This window comes from Canis lupus, chromosome 11, assembly GCF_011100685.1.
Source record: "Canis lupus familiaris isolate Mischka breed German Shepherd chromosome 11, alternate assembly UU_Cfam_GSD_1.0, whole genome shotgun sequence".
Taxonomy (NCBI): domain Eukaryota; kingdom Metazoa; phylum Chordata; class Mammalia; order Carnivora; family Canidae; genus Canis; species Canis lupus.
In genome coordinates this window covers 25,599,714-25,617,471 of record NC_049232.1, presented here as the reverse complement: position 1 = coordinate 25,617,471, position 17,758 = coordinate 25,599,714, and the positions used below count along the sequence as shown (strand labels likewise).

Below are 17,758 nucleotides of genomic sequence, written 5' to 3'. Positions count from 1 at the left end.
AGAAAGAAATTACCAGACAAATAAGCATTCTGTAAATTTAGGGCTTTATATTGTCAACTCTTTCCCTCATCTCCCTTAACTCTTAGCAGTTAAACAATTTCCTTTCTCTTTTAACTGAGGAGACTGTCTTGGTATTTTGGTTTCCATTTTTGTTAGGGAACTAAATAATTACAGAGGAAGAAACTTTCAGATCAACAACAGAAGTAGTAAAGAGGGGTAGGTGGCATGAGTATCAGATCAGTTGAGTGGAATTATCACCATTTAGTGTTTTCAATTTTGGTATGTTTCTTCTGTTTAAAGCATATCTATTTATTAACTTCCTTAATGGGTGCTCCAGTATTGATTTAATTACCATGTACATTAAGGTCCAATTGATGTTTGAGCGCTTATGAGCCATATAAAATTCTTCACAGCTGACCATGTAGGTGTATCTTCTTTTGGTGTTCAGAGAAAGTTTGATAATTGCTTCCTGGGCACACAGCCATTACTTAGTGGAAAAGGCACACTAGACTGGACGAGTAGGTGTTTGCCTACCAAGTCTTATTTCAGGAATTTCCCAAAATATTTCTCTACATCTGTTTACTGATATTTCAGATTCCATTAATAGGGACAAAGTGTTTTAATCCAAATTAAGGAGACTTAAAATGTAAGTGCAAGTGACAATCAAAGTAGCAAGAATAACCAACAAGTAATAGCATTTACTATGAGTAGGGCTTTGATGTAAGCACTTTAAGTATGGTATATGTGACTGATACTTGGTTCAGAATGGTATGGAAGAGGGGATACTAGATTTGAGGTATCTTAGTACCTAAAAGTTTAAGTTGTTATGCTACCAGGTGAGTAGGGAAGATGCCCAGGACAAACTATGAAGTCCCTAACTTTGCCTAGGGCAGATTCTAAACATACTATAGTTGAGGAATTTTAGTTCCATTTACTGTTTATCCTTTAAGCTTTATCTCTTTTCTTCCCCTATGCCTGTGTAAGATGTAATGTTGGTTTCAGTGTAGTAGCTCTGTGGTACGTCTAGTCTAAAGTTCTTGCCACAGTAAGGGAGTCAAGGACTGATTTTACAAAGGTAAAGAAAGTCTTTGAAGGCCCCATGCTCAATATAATGGTCTATATTTAATAATCTGTTATGGATCTACTTTTCTTCTTTATAACGGTTGGTTTACTTTTTTGAATGGTGTTTTGTTTCCTCACAAATATGGCTATTTGAAGGTTTAGTTGCTTATTTAAGAAAAATTGTCCCAAAACTGAAAGAATCCATAAGATGTCACGTGAGTAAACTATATTCCAACCTATCCTCAAAGACAACCTTTTCCATTTATTTCTCTGAATTATCAGTAAGGGCCTCTGGTGAATCATTCTAGTGCCTAACAATATGTAGGTAACTTCCTTTTTTTAATTTTTTATTTATTTATGATAGTCATACAGAGAGAAAGAGAGAGAGGCAGAGACACAGAGGGAGAAGCAGGCTCCATGCACCGGGAGCCTGACATGGGATTCAATCCCGGGTCTCCAGAATCGCGCCCTGGGCCAAAGGCAGATGCCAAACCGCTGTGCCACCCAGGGATCCCTGTAGGTAATTTCCTACTGTCTCACGGAACCATCTCTTGTTGCATGTTAGGGGAATTCTTTATTGTCCTGTCGTCAGTGGAAGGATGGCTTGGCTCTTTAGCTGTCACTCATTCAGAGAGTTTATAGCTCTTGTTTTTTTAAAATATAAACTATACACACACGCACACACACACTATTGTAAAATGGTGCTTGGAGGTTTGTTTAAAGTCAGATGTCAAATGTATGTGATGAGGCTACTTTCTGTTGTATCAACCGAGAGAAGGCAAATGCTACATTGCAATGAAAGAAGTAATGAGTGAAGACCACTTCATTTATTTTCAGGTTATGCATAATTCACTATCATTACTGGAGTTCTGTCCTAATGTAGCACTTGTAATTTGAAATCTCCTTTTGAGCACTTGATTTGATCTTGTATTGTTTTCAAGCGAGAAATAATGGACATTACACTAGGTTTGGACCCCAGCAGTAAAAATGGTTACATTACTTTCGTTAATGTTCTGTAATGTTGTAGACCCATTAATCTTATTATCTGTATTGGAGGCCTGAGTGTAAGTGCCCACTATGCCGTATACCGTATACTTGCGATGTAACTTTAGACAAGTTGCTTAAACTCTCTGAGCTTTAATAATTAACTGAAAAACAAAGATAGTATCTGTTTTACTAACCTAATCAGAGGCTTGCTGAGAGACTCAAATGAAACAGGAAATCATATAATGGACTCTTACGTGGTTTAATGTATCTCTTCAAGTTAAATGTTTTCTGAGGGAGACACTATTTATTTTTTATCTTAGCCTGGGACATTGTGGGTCATAGTTGACATTCAGTAAAAACTGGCTAACTTTTTTGGAACTTGCATTAATTTTTTTCCACAGATGATTTTTTTTAATGAAAAAGATGGTCATCTCCTATGAAAGATCACATAAATTCAATGTCTTTTTAGGTCTTAAAGGCTCACTACTAAACATAGGTAGTCATGGAGAAAAGTTTTAGATATCTGTGTTGGCTGTCTTCTCAAGGGAAGTCTCGCACCGAAACTGACATAAACGCATAGAATGTGCTTAATAAATATTTGTTGAATAAATTGCAGTCTTTTGTCTCACACACTCATTCTTCTTTGACCTCATGAGAAATCTTTATTTAGAAGGGTAGCTATATCCAGGCAACTAGAGATCCCAGAAGGTAAAGGGGTTCCAGGAGACCAACTGAGAAATGACAGTCATAGACTGTTATTGGAGATTCATTGATCCTAAGAAAAAAATGCAGTGAAGTAATGGCGACTATTATGAATCCCTACTCTGTACTTCACATATGTTGGATATCTGTTAATACAAACTCTCCAAGTACAAACTCTTTCCTTCACTGTCTTCATTGAGAAAAATGTGGAGGAAGTACCTATCCCCAGGTCATAGAAGAATGGTAAAACAGCCCTCAAAAGTATCAGCCAGTCGGGATGCCTGGGTGGCTCAGTGGTTGGGCTTCTGCCTTGCCCAGGCCGTGATCCCGGGATTGAGTCCTGCATCGGGCTCCCTTCAAAGAGCCTGCTTCTCCCTCTGCCTGTGTGTCTGCCTCTCTCTGTGTGTCTCTTATGAATAAATAAATAAAATCTTAAAAAAAAAAGTCAGCCAGTCATCTACAATTTTAGTCATTTGCAGAATAAGGAACTTCCATGTAGGTGACCTCCATTCCTTTCCTCTCTAATGTGATAAATTTATTCACTTGATAGACCCAGATACTACTCAAGAAATCTTTTCTTCAAAGAGAATTCATTATCTACATTTAATTATACTAGAAAACAGGAATGTTTATTTATTAGGTTTTATTAAAGGTATTTAACCTAAATTCAACCTAAAGGTAACTTTAGATTTGTAAAATATTCAGTGTACTATGTTAGACATTGGTAAAACAAAAATTTTGAATGACTCTTTTAAGTATCAGGTCCTCCACCATCCCAGTCCCTCTTTTGGTTTGAGGTTTGTGTTTGGGGGTTGGGGATGATGGTGGATTGTTCTGAATATAGCCTGGTTGGCAAATTCACCTACTGAATTATCTTTCCATTTATATACTTGCCTTCTAAATGCAAGGACAATTCTGTCCGTTTTCTAAGACAACAAGAAGAAACCTGTATCACAAGATGTTTTATGTGTTTATATTGAGATAGAACCCTGAATTATTTTGGGGGAAAAGATTCTACTTATTCAAAGTCTTGTGCTATTTTAGCACTGCTGTTTTTTTTTTCCCCCCAGTAAGTCTCTGTAACAAACCTTTAAATGTGAATCTAAGCACATGATTTACTATTTCAGCCCTGGTGAAAGATTTGATGGAGGGCAAGGGAGAAATGACAGAATTAAGTGATTCAGCTCAGAAGGCAAGCACCCTAAGAGCAGGAACTTTGTCCTGTCCACTGTTGTATCTGCAGGACCAAGAACATTTGTTGAATGAGCAGAGTGTGAGGTCTGTCTGCCCTTACCATTGTGGTTGTAGCTCAGGGAAATTTTCATTGCAGAGATCCTCCTTTGGAACCTGGATCTCATGTTCATTGAAACTGGCTGGTTCAGTAATAGTTGAAGTAATGTTCATTGGGATATCATCTGGACTTTTGTCCTTTGTGTGGGTATCATTGCTCCAGGGAAAGGAGGCCAGTTTTGGAGAAAGTTTCCTCATGGGTAATGTTGGAGAACTCTCTGATTTCTCCACTTCTTTTCCTCCTGAAAAATATAATTATGTACCTTAGATAGAAACAGAATCTTCCTCCTCCTCTTGGCTGAATTGGAGCAAGGAGATCCTGAAAAGTAGTTACCTGGGGAAATGAAGAGTCTTGCTGTGGAGACTGCAGTCCCAGCCTCATTTTCTGCAACGCACTTGAATTCCCCAGCATTTTCAGGAAATGCTTCTGTGATAATCAAGGTGCAGACTTCCTCTGGCAAGACAAGAGATTCAACTTGACCAGAGTATTTGGAGACCCCAAATTAACAAATAGTGTGGATGAATGTCAGGAAAGTAGGTACTAGAAATACAAATCTCAGTATTTCTGAGATTTAAAAAAAATCCATCTGATTAGACTTGTTATTTTTGAGTGAGCTCCTGAAGATACATCTTAAAAATGCAACCTAAAACAATCCCAACAATGTGCCTATCAACTGTCTGACACCTCTGCTTACTACTGTGAGTTCAGGGTCCTATAGACAAATTTTCTGAGCCGATCTAAAAATTGTCATTGCCAGGATAGTTTGTTAGTATAGTAATAGCCACATTGTGATGAGCATTACACCTACTTCTTGGACAGCCAACAACTTGGATGTTTGATGTCAGCATACCTCTTTACTGTCTCTCTGTAGAGCTCATGAGTCCCAGATTAGAGGATGAATACATGCTCTATGAGTGCAAAGACCTCCTCAGTGCCCAGAATGGAATGTGGTATCCTCTGAACTAAGTTGAGTGAATGAATAGATGAATAAATACACTGACAAATCCCAGTTATCTTGCTGCTTTTGTTGTGCCAGCTCAAGAGTTGTTATAGCCTCAAAACTACTCAAGAAGGCAAAGTGATTAAAGGACACAAAGTCTTCTGATGGTAATTTCGACTTAATCATTTATTGTCAAGATGTTGAAAAATTGGGGACGCCTGGGTGCCTCAGTCGGTTAAACGTCTGCCTTCAGCTCAGATTGGGATCTCAGGGTCTTGGGATCGAGCCCTGTCAGGCTCCTCGCTCAGTGGGGAGCCTGCTTCTCCCTCTCCCTCTCTCCTACTTTCCCTGCTTGAACTCTCTCTCTTTCTCTCTCTCTGAAATCAATCAGTCTTAAAAAAAAGAGATGAAAAATTGTGCTTACCGGGAACGGATGATAAAGAAGCTTCTGAAAAATAAAACAAGGGAATAGAGAATTTAAAAGTTGATAATTAATTTAATTTGGAGAAGGGACTATGTGTATATGATAAAAATCTTGAATAAATAAAGCACATAGAAGATTGACTGTAATCTGGAGTCACAGATTATAAACTGTGTGGAAACCCAGAAAAAAATACATGATGGAATGAACACTTGGCAGGGTGCCAGGAAAACTGTATTTTTGTCTTTGTTTGCTCTGTGATTTTATGAAAATTACTTCTCTGGGCTCTAGTTCTTCATCTCTAACATGAAGAAATTATCTGTTCTCTGAATGGGAACCAATTACTGAACCCCTGGTCCTGTGGTGCTCTCTTTTTCCCAAGAAAATGTTTTCTTTTAATCTAATTAAAATACAGGTGAATATTACATTATAAATGTAGTATTACTGTAGAAAAATATACAAAAGATTAATAATTTGGGTGGTGTGGGCATGAGTGACTTAAAATTTCTTCTTTATGCTAATACTACATTGTGTAATAGAGGTTTTTCTTCCCTGGATGTGGTGTGCAAAAGTTCAGTTGTGCTTTATCAGTATTTAAGTGAATACATTTTCTTCACTTGGGGTGAGAACTATTTTGGGCTTGAACCCTGGCTACAGCATTTATTAGCTTTGTAACTGTGGGTAAGGCATTTAATAGTTCTGATTTCAGTTTTCTTATAAATTGGAGATAACAATGCACACTTCAAAATTTTGACATGAAGATTGAATGAAAGGTTGCTTATAAAGTATGAACTTCATGTTTAGCATGAAGTATGTCATCATACTTGTTATTCTCTAAATTTACATTAGGTAACATTAATAATAAAGTAGAAAGCTATACATCACTATTTGTTTTACTCTAAAAAATGTTTATTCTCACATTTCTTGTTTATATGTTAAAAACTCATTAAGAAAATAGTTAATTTACGAAAATAAACCAGTCTTTTCACAGCTTTTAAAACTATTGTTTCATCAAAGAAACACTGCTGTCTTTTCTGATTGTATTGAGGAATCCTTTAGATTTGAAATCATAATTATTTAACAATAGAAATTTCTGAGCCTGTAACAAGTCAGCTATTAAACTTTAAAACATGAATTAGATTTCAGGGTTAATTGAAATTAAAAAGCAAATTGAAAAGCTTATCACAATACTTCTCAGAATCTGGAAGTCCTCAGAGTCTGCTATCTGCTCTTTCTCTCTGTACCAGTGAATTTGAACTGTGGTTGTTGCCTGGACTCGGCATTCAAATGCGACAAACTGACCGCTGGTTGTAGAAATGTCTTGAAGATGCTGAAGAACAAACAGAATTCACAGAATGGAAGAAACTTTCACCATATACAATGATTTGGAATGCCAGTTTCAGTAAGTAGGCTTTTTGCCAAAATTATTGACAACCCTTCTGTACTTTAATCAAAACAAAGAATTGCTGGGATTTTCTAGTGCTTTATAGTGTGCTTTACAGTCATGTATAAGTTATCTTTACTTAACTTCATAGAGAAAGTTATTACTCATTTCCCCAAGGGCCATTTTTCAAAATACGAAACAGAGTAGTTGAAAACTCTCACCTTTGCTTCATTGAGTACACGTACAGTCATAGATATAACCTTCATTATCAGTCAGATAGTGTGGGCAGTATTGTATTTGTTAAAGATCCTGAATCATGACTTAGAGGACTGGACCAGTATCTCAACTCTGCCACTAGCTGGTTGAAGCCAATCATAGGAACGAACTCAGAAACTCTTAACCTCTGTGGAACTCAGGTACTTTTATCTGCAAAATAGGGCTGGCAAGATACTCAGCCTTTTTTGAGGTTTTGAAGCTCACTTCAGGTAAATAATCTGAGGACTTTCTTTAAGGAGTGAAAAGTTACATTGTTACATAAAAGTCTATAAAAATAGGTGGTTTGGTCTCCCAGAGCACAGATGAATGGGTGGCATTTGTGGTAAATATGGCTGTTAAGTTCAGATCTCCCTTCTCTCCTGTTTGCAGCTGCAGAGTCTTCTAGAATCTAGAATAACCTTACAGGTTATAACTTGGCTGAGAGGGAGTATTCTGAGTATTCTACCAGGTGAGACACAGTGACCACCAGCCCTGTTACCCAAGGAGGAAATAAATATTGCTTTTCTTATTGACTACCTCAAAAAAGTGTCTTATGGCTAGTTGGGAGAATCAGATGAACCTTGTAGTCAGGTAGAGCAATGTCTGCATGGGGAGGACAGTCTGAGCATCGCCCTTCAGAGCTACGGATTGATGACAGCAAAAGCCTAAAGAGTATATGAAAGACCCTGAGTTGCTCTGTGACATTGAACAGTAATTTCACCCCTTCTGGGACTCAGTTTTCTGATACATAAAATAATAATTTCTGAGGTTCTTTTTAGTTTCTCCTTTTCCTTCTCACCCTTTTGATGATGCCCACAATTTATTGATAAAATCCTAACTGCACCATGCAGGATGGATAGATTACCTTGGTGAACACAGGGGCCACAACATAGGTGGATCCGGACAGGCTACTGCAGGGACTCTGCATCTGGTTTAAGAAAAAGAGACCCTCTCATCCATACGGCCAAGGCCCTGAGACCTAGGAGGATCGTGCTAATGAGCCAACCGAATCAGTAGTTGGTAGTAGTTGCACCCAGTGAGTTTTAGCTGCTACCAGTGGGTAGTAGTTGCACCCAGTGAGTTTTAGCATGCTACCAGCCATACCCCAAGTGTCCTCTTTGAAAAGGATAATGCTTTTAATTTAAATGTCATTTTGCTTATCTGCTCCAGTGCCACCCTTTTTACCTCCCTGTCCTCCATCATTCCATTAGCTGAGATGGTGAAATATAACACCGAGCAATTAATTTGAGAAATGAACTTTGGCAGTTATTTAGAGACTGTATGTAAAAGGCATAAATAACTTGTAAATTTGACTGACTAGATATTTTCCCCCTAGATTTTTATACAGTTGCTCTTGTCTGTTAGGTTTCTGTAAAAGCATCTCCCCTCCCCCACTTTTTAATTAAAAGGGAATTCATTCCATGAATAGTTGCAATGCTCTGTTATGGACTAAACTCCTAGAAACCAACTGTCTTATGGTTTGGCACATAGACAAATGGTCAACCCACAGAACTACCATGGAGTTATTTCTGAGATCAATGAATTTCTTTTCTTATTCTATTTGAGGTCATACAGCTGGAGGCTCTGTTCATGTATGCTTTTCAAGAAAGTTACATTGATTCCTTTTTCTCTGGGCCTCTGTCTCCATTACTGGGACCTCTCAGAAGGCTTTTTAAAACTGAACATACCCTTTGGGAGTCAATACACAATGGTTGAACTAAGGTAGAGTAACTTGATCTGATGTTGGAGGTTTCATTAACCAGGGAACCGATGGTCAAAGAAACTCTAGTGGTTTTCTTCTTTATCCTATTGTGGAAACAAAACCAAACACAGTCCGGTGAAAGATTAGAGGCAGCTTTGATAGAAATGCCTCACTGTATTCATTTGGCATGTATCACATTTTTACTTATAGTCCTTATTTTTTTGATTTGCATAATAATTTCCATTTTTTTCTTTTTGAACAGCTAGTGGATTATAGTTCTTAATAGTTTTGCTTTAAATTTTATATGTCTTAGTCTGATAATCAGTGAGCTGTTACTAAACACAAATTATGCAGAAGAAATAATATATAAGGCAAATAATCACTTTAAAATTTGGGAAATTTTAGGGTTTTTTTTGGTTATTTTTTCAAAGTAGAATTTCCTGTATATTCGTATGACAACAAATGCACATTCACATGCATGTTCTATACTTACTCTGACATTTCTGTAGCATATTCCAAGCACAATTAGAGAAATGTTTTCTTCCCACTTCCCTTCTAAGAAAGAGAAAAAAGAAAATTCTGTGTGGATCTCCTTGTAATTTAATAAACCGTGGTTCCACTTGTATTGTATGCACAGTACAACTAGCAAATTAGTTAGTTACAGGCAGCAGATCAATCCAGAATGTCTGAATTCTTTTTTTTTTAATTTATTTTTTATTGGTGTTCAATTTACTAACATACAGAATAACCCCCAGTGCCCGTCACCCATTCACTCCCACCCCCCGCCCTCCTCCCCTTCTACCACCCCTAGTTCGTTTCCCAGAGTTAGCAGTCTTTACGTTCTGTCTCCCTTTCTGATATTTCCCACACATTTCTTCTCCCTTCCCTTATATTCCCTTTCACTATTATTTATATTCCCCAAATGAATGAGAACATATAATGTTTGTCCTTCTCCGACTGACTTACTTCACTCAGCTGTCTGAATTCTTGACTAAACATGGGACTACTTTAATATTCCTAATTTTAAAAATCCAGATGTTTACCTTTACAGAGCTATAGTAGTTGCACCCAGAACAGGTATTTAGTTCCCCAAAGCAGCATTTTATAGGGCAGATATTGTTGTCTTGTGAATTTGTTTTGGTCTGACGTCTTCAGTATATTTATTTTTTAAATTTTATTTATTTCAGAGAGAGAGAGAGGGAGAAGCAGACTCCTTGCCGAGTGGAGAGCCTGACATGGGGCTCAATCTCAGGACCCTGGGATCATGACCCAAGCTGAAGGCAGATACCTAACTGAGCCACCCAGGCGCCCCAGCATATTTGTTATAATAGGAAATCTGTTGACAGATTGCTGCAATGAAGGATATTATCAATGTTCATATTATCTCTATATAAGTACTCAGTAGAGAAATCTATCTCAATTCTGAGTATCGAGAATAATCAGGGGGCACTTGGGCGGCTCAGTCAGTTAAGCTTCCAACTCTTGGTTTCTGCTCAGGTCATGATCTCAGGGTTGTAAGATTGAGTCCCATGTTAGGCTCCCTGCTCAGTATGGAGTCTGCTTGAGGTTTTATCTCTCCTTCTCTCCCTCACTCAGGTGCCTCCACACACACACACAATCTCTCTCAAATAAATAAATAAAATATTTAAAAAACCCATATAATTATGTTTCTGTGCTACTAGCTTAGTTTTTCCTCGGAGATACTGGAAATCTTAGTATTGGTTATATTTACTGTTAGCTATTTGAAAGTCTGGTGTTCATCTCATAGCCAGTAATTCAACAGAGTTTGGAGTCAGGATCTCCTAAATTTGTAACCTGATATTTTTTCCTCACTATGCCTCTAATGATTTATTTATCTAAATTGATAGTTAGATCACATGACCCCATAAAGAACTTCTATGTTATTTCCAGGTGAAAGAGATAGGTTGGAAGTTATATAGACCAGCCTGAATAACAAAACACTATAATTTTCAGAAAGCCGTTGGCTTATGTAAATAGAATATTTGAAATTGTACTTATTCTAGAAAAACCTAGTCTGTAATGTGACTTTATACTACAGTGCTTTAATGAAAAAATTATTTCCTGCTTAAAAAAATCTTGTACATACAATGTTTGATATCATCCATTTGTATTAGATTTATCTAATATCCTTTTAATCTTAATATATAGTGTCATAATTCTTGCTGGCTTTTTCAGTCTTTAAAAACTCCCTTAGGGATCCCTGGGTGGCGCAGCGGTTTGGCGCCTGCCTTTGGCCCAGGGCGCGATCCTGGAGACCCGGGATCGAATCCCACATCGGGCTCCCTGCGTGGAGGCTGCTTCTCCCTCTGCCTGTGTCTCTGCCTCTCTCTCTCTCTGTGTGACTATCATGAATAAATAAATAAAATCTTTAAAAAAATAAAAATAAAAATAAAAACTCCCTTAATTTGAAGTTTAATAACCATTTTGTGCTTAATTTGCTTTAGGCTAAAATTTCAGCCATGTAAAAGATGTGCTAATACTATTTCATGCTTCATTTCTAAAGGTGGACAGTGGCTACAGAATGTACGTATTATTATGTAGAAAGCATCCCATAGCCATTCAGTAGTGAGGAATGCTCTGGGATCAGATTGTCAGATTGTGATCCCATGGGTCATGAGATTGAGCCCCATGTCAGATTCCCTGCTCAGCAGTGAGTCTGCTTGAACATTCTCTTCTTTTCCCCCTCTACTGTGGTCACCCGCACACACACTCTCTCTCTCTCAAATAAATAAATAAGTCCTTTTAAAAAAGTGCAAATACATTACATTTACTACTGTCTGTACATAGTATTTTATAATTTGTCAGATTAAAAAAAAAATCTGGGGCAACTCCAGTGGCTCAGCAGTTTCGTGCTGCCTGCAGCCCAGGGTTTGATCCTGGAGATCCGGGATCGAGTCCCACGTCAGGCTCCTTGAATGGAGCCTGCTTCTCCCTCTGCCTGTGTCTCTGCCTCTCTCTGTGTGTCTCTCATGAATAAATAAATAAAATCTTAAAAACAAAATCTGTGAACTGGAACTGCCTTTTCTTTTTTGAAAGGGTAATTATTCTCTTGTAGTTCAGAAGAAGATGAGTTCAGTTCTGTGAGTATACATGTGCTAGAGGAATCACAGACATGCATAGATTACCTTTATGTCCAAAACTGATCATAGGATCTATACCTATAAACTGTCGAAACAGGGCAGAATCAAACTTGAAAGTGTTGGCTTTATTTATTTGACTTGAATCATTTTTGTAATGAATGAAAACTTCACAAACACTTCAGGTTTTGAACTGTAGACGACTTCCTGATGTCTCCTATGCCAGGTCCCCAGGAGTAACACAAAGGAGTTAAAGTTAGCTGACACAAACTGTATGAAAAGATAAGTTGTGCAAAAGATGCATAATAATAACAACGATAATATAGAAACTACCTAAGCAGGGTCATAAGACATTAATAACATTAATGTCGTAGACATTAAATAATATTCAGGGACATCACAAGACAGCACATCATCACCCAATAGGCTGTTGGAAATAAGTGCTATCACTGACAGAGACTGAAGCTCGACTGGTGTAGGAAAACTTCTCGCCCACAGTGGGACCTTCAGTTGAACTTTGAAGAATGTTAAAATTGGGAAACCAGAGATGTGTAGGTATGTGAGTTGAGAATGTGAGTTAATAGTGGTGGGGTAAAAAATAATAGTGGTGGGGTGAATAGTGGTGGGGGATGGATAGAAAAAGGAAGTAAATGACATTTAGGGAACATTAAACTGTGTGCCAGACACTGTGCTGATCTCTTTATGTCACATGGGGAGAAAGCATCCCATAGCCATTCAGTAGTGAGAGATGCTCTGGGTTCAGATTGTCCAGATTTACTCTTAAGGTATGTTAGGCTTCTCTTTAAGTGTCACGTTTCCCAGTCTGTAAAATAGGCACAATAATAGTATTTATTTCTGGGGTTGTTTTGAGGATTAAGTGAGATAGCCCACAGAAGCACTTAATGCATGCCATGTGCCATGTTATCAGGTGCTTATTAAAGGTTAGCTGCTATTATTATTATTATCGTGGTTCTATAGAGATCCAGATGAAGTTCTACCTTTTCTCACAAGTTTCTAATTTAGTTCTCTTTGATTTTCTTTTCTTATGAACTTAAAACCTCTTTCATATGCTTTTGTTTTCATTATTTATTATTGTATATTTTCATTTAGAAGTTCCTTAAGATTAAAGATCTTTTCAAATGTGTCCCATCCTCAAAGTATCTTGCCTAGGGTTGAAACACATAGTAGGTGTGGAGATGATTGATTTCATAGATTAACGCATAGGGAGATGCTATTAATCTCCCTATTAATTAGTCATAGGAGATGTGTGCTGTATTGTGCTGTTTCCTTCAACTCCATCCTACAAATAAAAGCAGTTGAAATAGATTCCTCCTCTTCTGATATAAGTCCTCATACCACACCAGCCATCTTAGGTGGAGTTAACCAATCACCAATCATTGCAGACCAAGAAAAGACTTTGAAATCTTGTCTAATGACATCTTCAAAGAATAAAACTAAGGGCCAGAGAGGTTAGATTATTTGCTAAACGTCATGTAGTCTCTTGGTACAAGAGTCAGGATGAGAATATAAATCTCCTGTCTTCTAGTGCAATCCATATACACTTCTAGCAAATGGATTCTGTATTACCAGATAAATGTAAAACTGGATATTAGTCTGAGTAGTTGAGCCTGCAGTGATTTTTTTTCTTCTGTTAGGTACAGTGTATTCATGGTTCTGAATTAAGTGGGTAATCAAACAGTCCTTTTACTTTGTGTATAACCTGCTTGAGGTCAGAGACTTAGTCTGTTTTGTGTATATCCCTGGTTGCCTAGTATAGTGGAGTTGGCTGAGACTTGAGCTGAGAATGTTTGTGTGGCTTCTAGAGATTCTAACCTTGGCGTGTTAGACCCTGAAGAGAGAAACCCTGTATACATCAGGGACACTCTGGCTGTGGTAGGAAGATAAAAATGAAGTGCTTTCCCTCATGGGAAGAGAAGGATCAAATGAAAGAGTGTGTATGAAACTTTTGGGACTTCTTGGAAGAAACATACCTTATAATTAAATATAAGGTCAATTGGTTCAAGAGGCTAGAGTTTCTTCTAAGCCCCTTGGCACATCTCAAAGGAGAGCTGGAAGATATCAACAGAATAGTTTTGGTGGCACATGAGTTTGAGGTTTTATTTTTTTTTTTGCCCACCTTGACATGTCCAATGTACTAGGCTAATGAGAACAAAGAGAAGCTCCAGTCCTTATAAAGGAAATTTCAGTAATACTGGGCCTCCTAAATCCCAGATGCTTCCTGTTGTAAGTAGGAACAATCGAACTTCCTGGGCAAGGCACCAGATAGCCCATACTGTCATTTAATCCACGGAGTGAGGAGACCTGGCAGGACTTCTCTCCTGTCCCTGATCTTCCAGCCAATGAAAGGAGATGGTGATAACTAATGGAACCAAGAACTACCCAGCACTTACTTTGGGATACACCACTGGTTAACATGAATTAGATAATCTGTGTCTGAAGATTATATAGAAAAGGATGAAAATAGGGGATCCCTGGATGGCTCAGTGGTTTAGCGCCTGCCTTTGGCCCAGGGCGCGATCCTGGAGTCCCGGGATCGAGTCCCGCGTTGGGCTCCCTGAATGGAGCCTGCTTCTCCCTCTGCCTGTGTCTCTGCCTCTCTCTCTCTCTCTGTCTATCATGAATAAATAAAAAAGAAAAGAAAAGAAAAGGATGAAAATATAGAGAGGCCAGGTAGTTTGGGAGAGAGAGAGAGCACTAATTCAGGACTTGAGAAAAATCTACATTATGATTCTAGATTAGTCGTTAACTCATTATATGACTTTGGGGAAGACTCTTTGGGGTCCTAGTTATTGCATGTTTAATAAGAAGTGAGAAGTGAAATGGTCCCTAAGGTTTCTTCTAAGTCTGTTAGCTCTTTTTAAATATTTTTAAATTCTCAGAATCTGATTGTGCTTTAAAAATCTCTGATTTTTGTAATTACCAGAGCAGATGAAGTCACATCAGAGGATAAGAGAAAGAAAGATAAACATTGGACCTAAAAGCAGAAGTGATCAGAGTTTAGGCTGCTCTCAAACCCTGAGATTTGAAAGATGAACTGAGCCTTAGAAACTACTTAAACAGTTTAAAATGTTATTATGAAAGCAAACCTTTCAGAACTCATTTGGTTCAGTGGTAAAACAAAACTGAACATGAGAACCACTTCCAGAAAAGGATGAATTTCTAAAACAGAGTTCATTTTAAAATATTGACTTCTCTTGCTAAAGCTACTGTAGTCTTTACATTCAGTTCTCATGTATTTTCCTCTGGGGGATAGAAAAGGAGGTTTTCAGAGGAAAAAAGAAAACCAACAACCCTTTATTTGGCTGCTGTGAAATAATGCCACCCTCCAAAATATTAGAGTGAAAATGTGGATTCTCAGTATGTGTGGGCCCTCCCTACATGTGACCTGTCCTGAAGTGTTCCTTCTTGATTTTAGGTAGCACTCGGGATGTCCTTGAGAGAAAAAATAGCTAGGGATTTTACTTTCATGATGAGTTATGCTAGCAGGCTTCATGGCTCACGTAAATGGTAACCTTTGCTGAGTGTAACCCTAGCTCTTTGTAAAGAGAACAGAATTAGACTCCGCCAAATGAAGAGTCCAAGACCTTGGCAGTCTTACCTTGGAAAGATTACAAGATACATAGAGATCACACAAATGAACAATGCTGATGCCCTTATAACATTGCCTGGATAGCTAGGATATCTGCAGTGTTCTACTAGCTTCATGGATATAATGTAGGTTCAATGGTTTGAAAAGTAGAATGTTAGAGTTATTTAAAAGTGAACAGCTAAGAATCTGATAGAAGCTGCATCAGGCAAAATTTGGGCAAAGAGAAGTGTGATATAAGGCAGATTAGCAACATAAAATGTTTTATTTTTGTTATTTTTTGTTTGAGAGAGAGCTTGCATGTGTATGTTAGTTGTGGAGAGGGGGCAAAGGAAGAGAGAATCTCAAGCAGGCTCCATGCCAAGTGTAGAGCCCAACATAGGTCTCGATCTCACAACCCTGAGGTCATGACCTGAGCCAAAATCAAGAGTCTGATTCTTAACTGACTGAACCACCCAGGCATCCCTCACATGTTTTAATGTCACATGAAAGAAAACTTAGTAAAATTCACATAAGAAGCTAAAGTTGGTGTATCTTTACTAAGTGTTACTTATTTGACTTGATGAGAAGTTTACTATGTTGTTACAATATGCTTTCTTTTGTTTGCCTATTTTATGACTTAGTGTTTATTTTAAATATTTATCTTTTGCTTGATAACAAATGCTGTACTAAATAACCTATGTTCACAGAAAGCTAATTAATGTGCATTGTCTACAAAGCACCAGAAACTGTGGAAGACATTATTTTCACATTATACCTAACAGAGCAAGAGGAGGAAAAAAAACAGTTGATGAAAGAAGTACATGAGGCCAGTCAGAAAGGAGGTGATGAGTTGTACGTATGTGTGATGATTTCTGTCACTTTTTGAAATATGGCCCACCAGTATCAGTCCCTTTAAAAATGAATGAATTTGACTTGTGAACATACTTAGGTTTTAAGAGAAGATGATATTTGACATCCATTGAGGGTTTTTTTGTTTTGTTTTTGGAGAGGATGAATATGCATACAAGCTGATAGGGGGTAGGAAGAGAGAGAGAATATCTCCAGCAGGATCCACACCCAGCATGGAGCCTGACTTAGGGCTGGATTTCACCACCCTGAGATCATGACCTGAGTTGAAACCAAGAGTCAGATGCCCAACCCAGTTGCCCCAATTGAGTATTTTGATGATGTTTTCAAAAAGTTCTGAAGGAAGTTTTAGTATATAGGAAGTTTTACAAATGCACTGTATCATTTCTTCCCTGTATTTTCTAGACCATTTTCTGGCGATAGTGGGTTTTTATTTTTATTATGTCTTTGTGCTTTACCATACTACTTTCATGTTTGGCTCTGTCATTCTTTTTCCCTTGCTTTTCAGAAAAAAGAAATAACCTGTTTTTATTTATTTTATTTTATTTTTATTTTTATTTTTATTTTTTTATTTTATTTATGATAGTCACACAGAGAGAGAGAGAGAGGCAGAGACACAGGCAGAGGGAGAAGCAGGCTGCATGCACTGGGAGCCCGACGTGGGATTCGATCCCGGGTCTCCAGGATCGCGCCCTGGGTCAAAGGCAGGCGCCAAACCACTGCGCCACCCAGGGATCCCAAATAACCTGTTTTTATTTTCAACATGTTAAAATAATATGAAGGATAGGCTATTGCTTTCCAGATGACTAGAAATTTTACCTGATCATACTTTTTTTTTTTTTTTAATTTTTATTTATTTATGATAGTCACAGAGAGAGAGAGAGGCAGAGACACAGGCAGAGGGAGAAGCAGGCTCCATGCACCAGGAGCCCGATGTGGGATTCGATCCCGGTCTCCAGGATCACGCCCTGAGCCAAAGGCAGGCGCCAAACCGCTGCGCCACCCAGGGATCCCTACCTGATCATACTTAATGTTTTGGGTCTTCCCCAGAATTGGTCAGATTTCTTGCTTTCACACTGTGCCAAGCAGAGTATCTGTATCAAGGAGTGTATCAGTCATGTCTTTCCATGTTAGAGTAAAATACTCACTGTTATTTGGACATAGTTGACATACGATGTTACATTAATTTCAGGTGTACGATGTAGGGATTCCTTTATATCACATCTCTAATATACTAATCTCATCACAAATGTAGCTACTATCTACCATATGATGTTATTACAATATCATCAACTGTATATCCTGTGCTGTGCTTTTAATTTCCATGACTTAATTATTTTGTAACTGAAAGCCTGTATATTCCACTCCCCTTCATCCATTTTGCTTATTTCCTCACCCTCCTTCCTTCTGGCAGCTGTTATTTCTCAGTATTTGTAGGTCTGACTCTGCTTTTTTGTTTA

General features: G+C 38.0%; 1 long non-coding RNA gene across 1 annotated transcript in view; it reads left to right on the top strand.

Moving 5' to 3' along the window:
- Positions 1-9,508, top strand: part of LOC106559473 — a 30,359-nt gene extending 20,851 nt beyond the window's left edge. The window contains exons 2-3 of the long non-coding RNA XR_005366721.1: positions 6,651-6,805; positions 7,433-9,508. This is a non-coding gene — a long non-coding RNA (uncharacterized LOC106559473). The remainder of the gene's footprint in view (positions 1-6,650; positions 6,806-7,432) is intronic.
- The last annotated feature ends 8,250 nt before the right edge of the window (positions 9,509-17,758 follow it).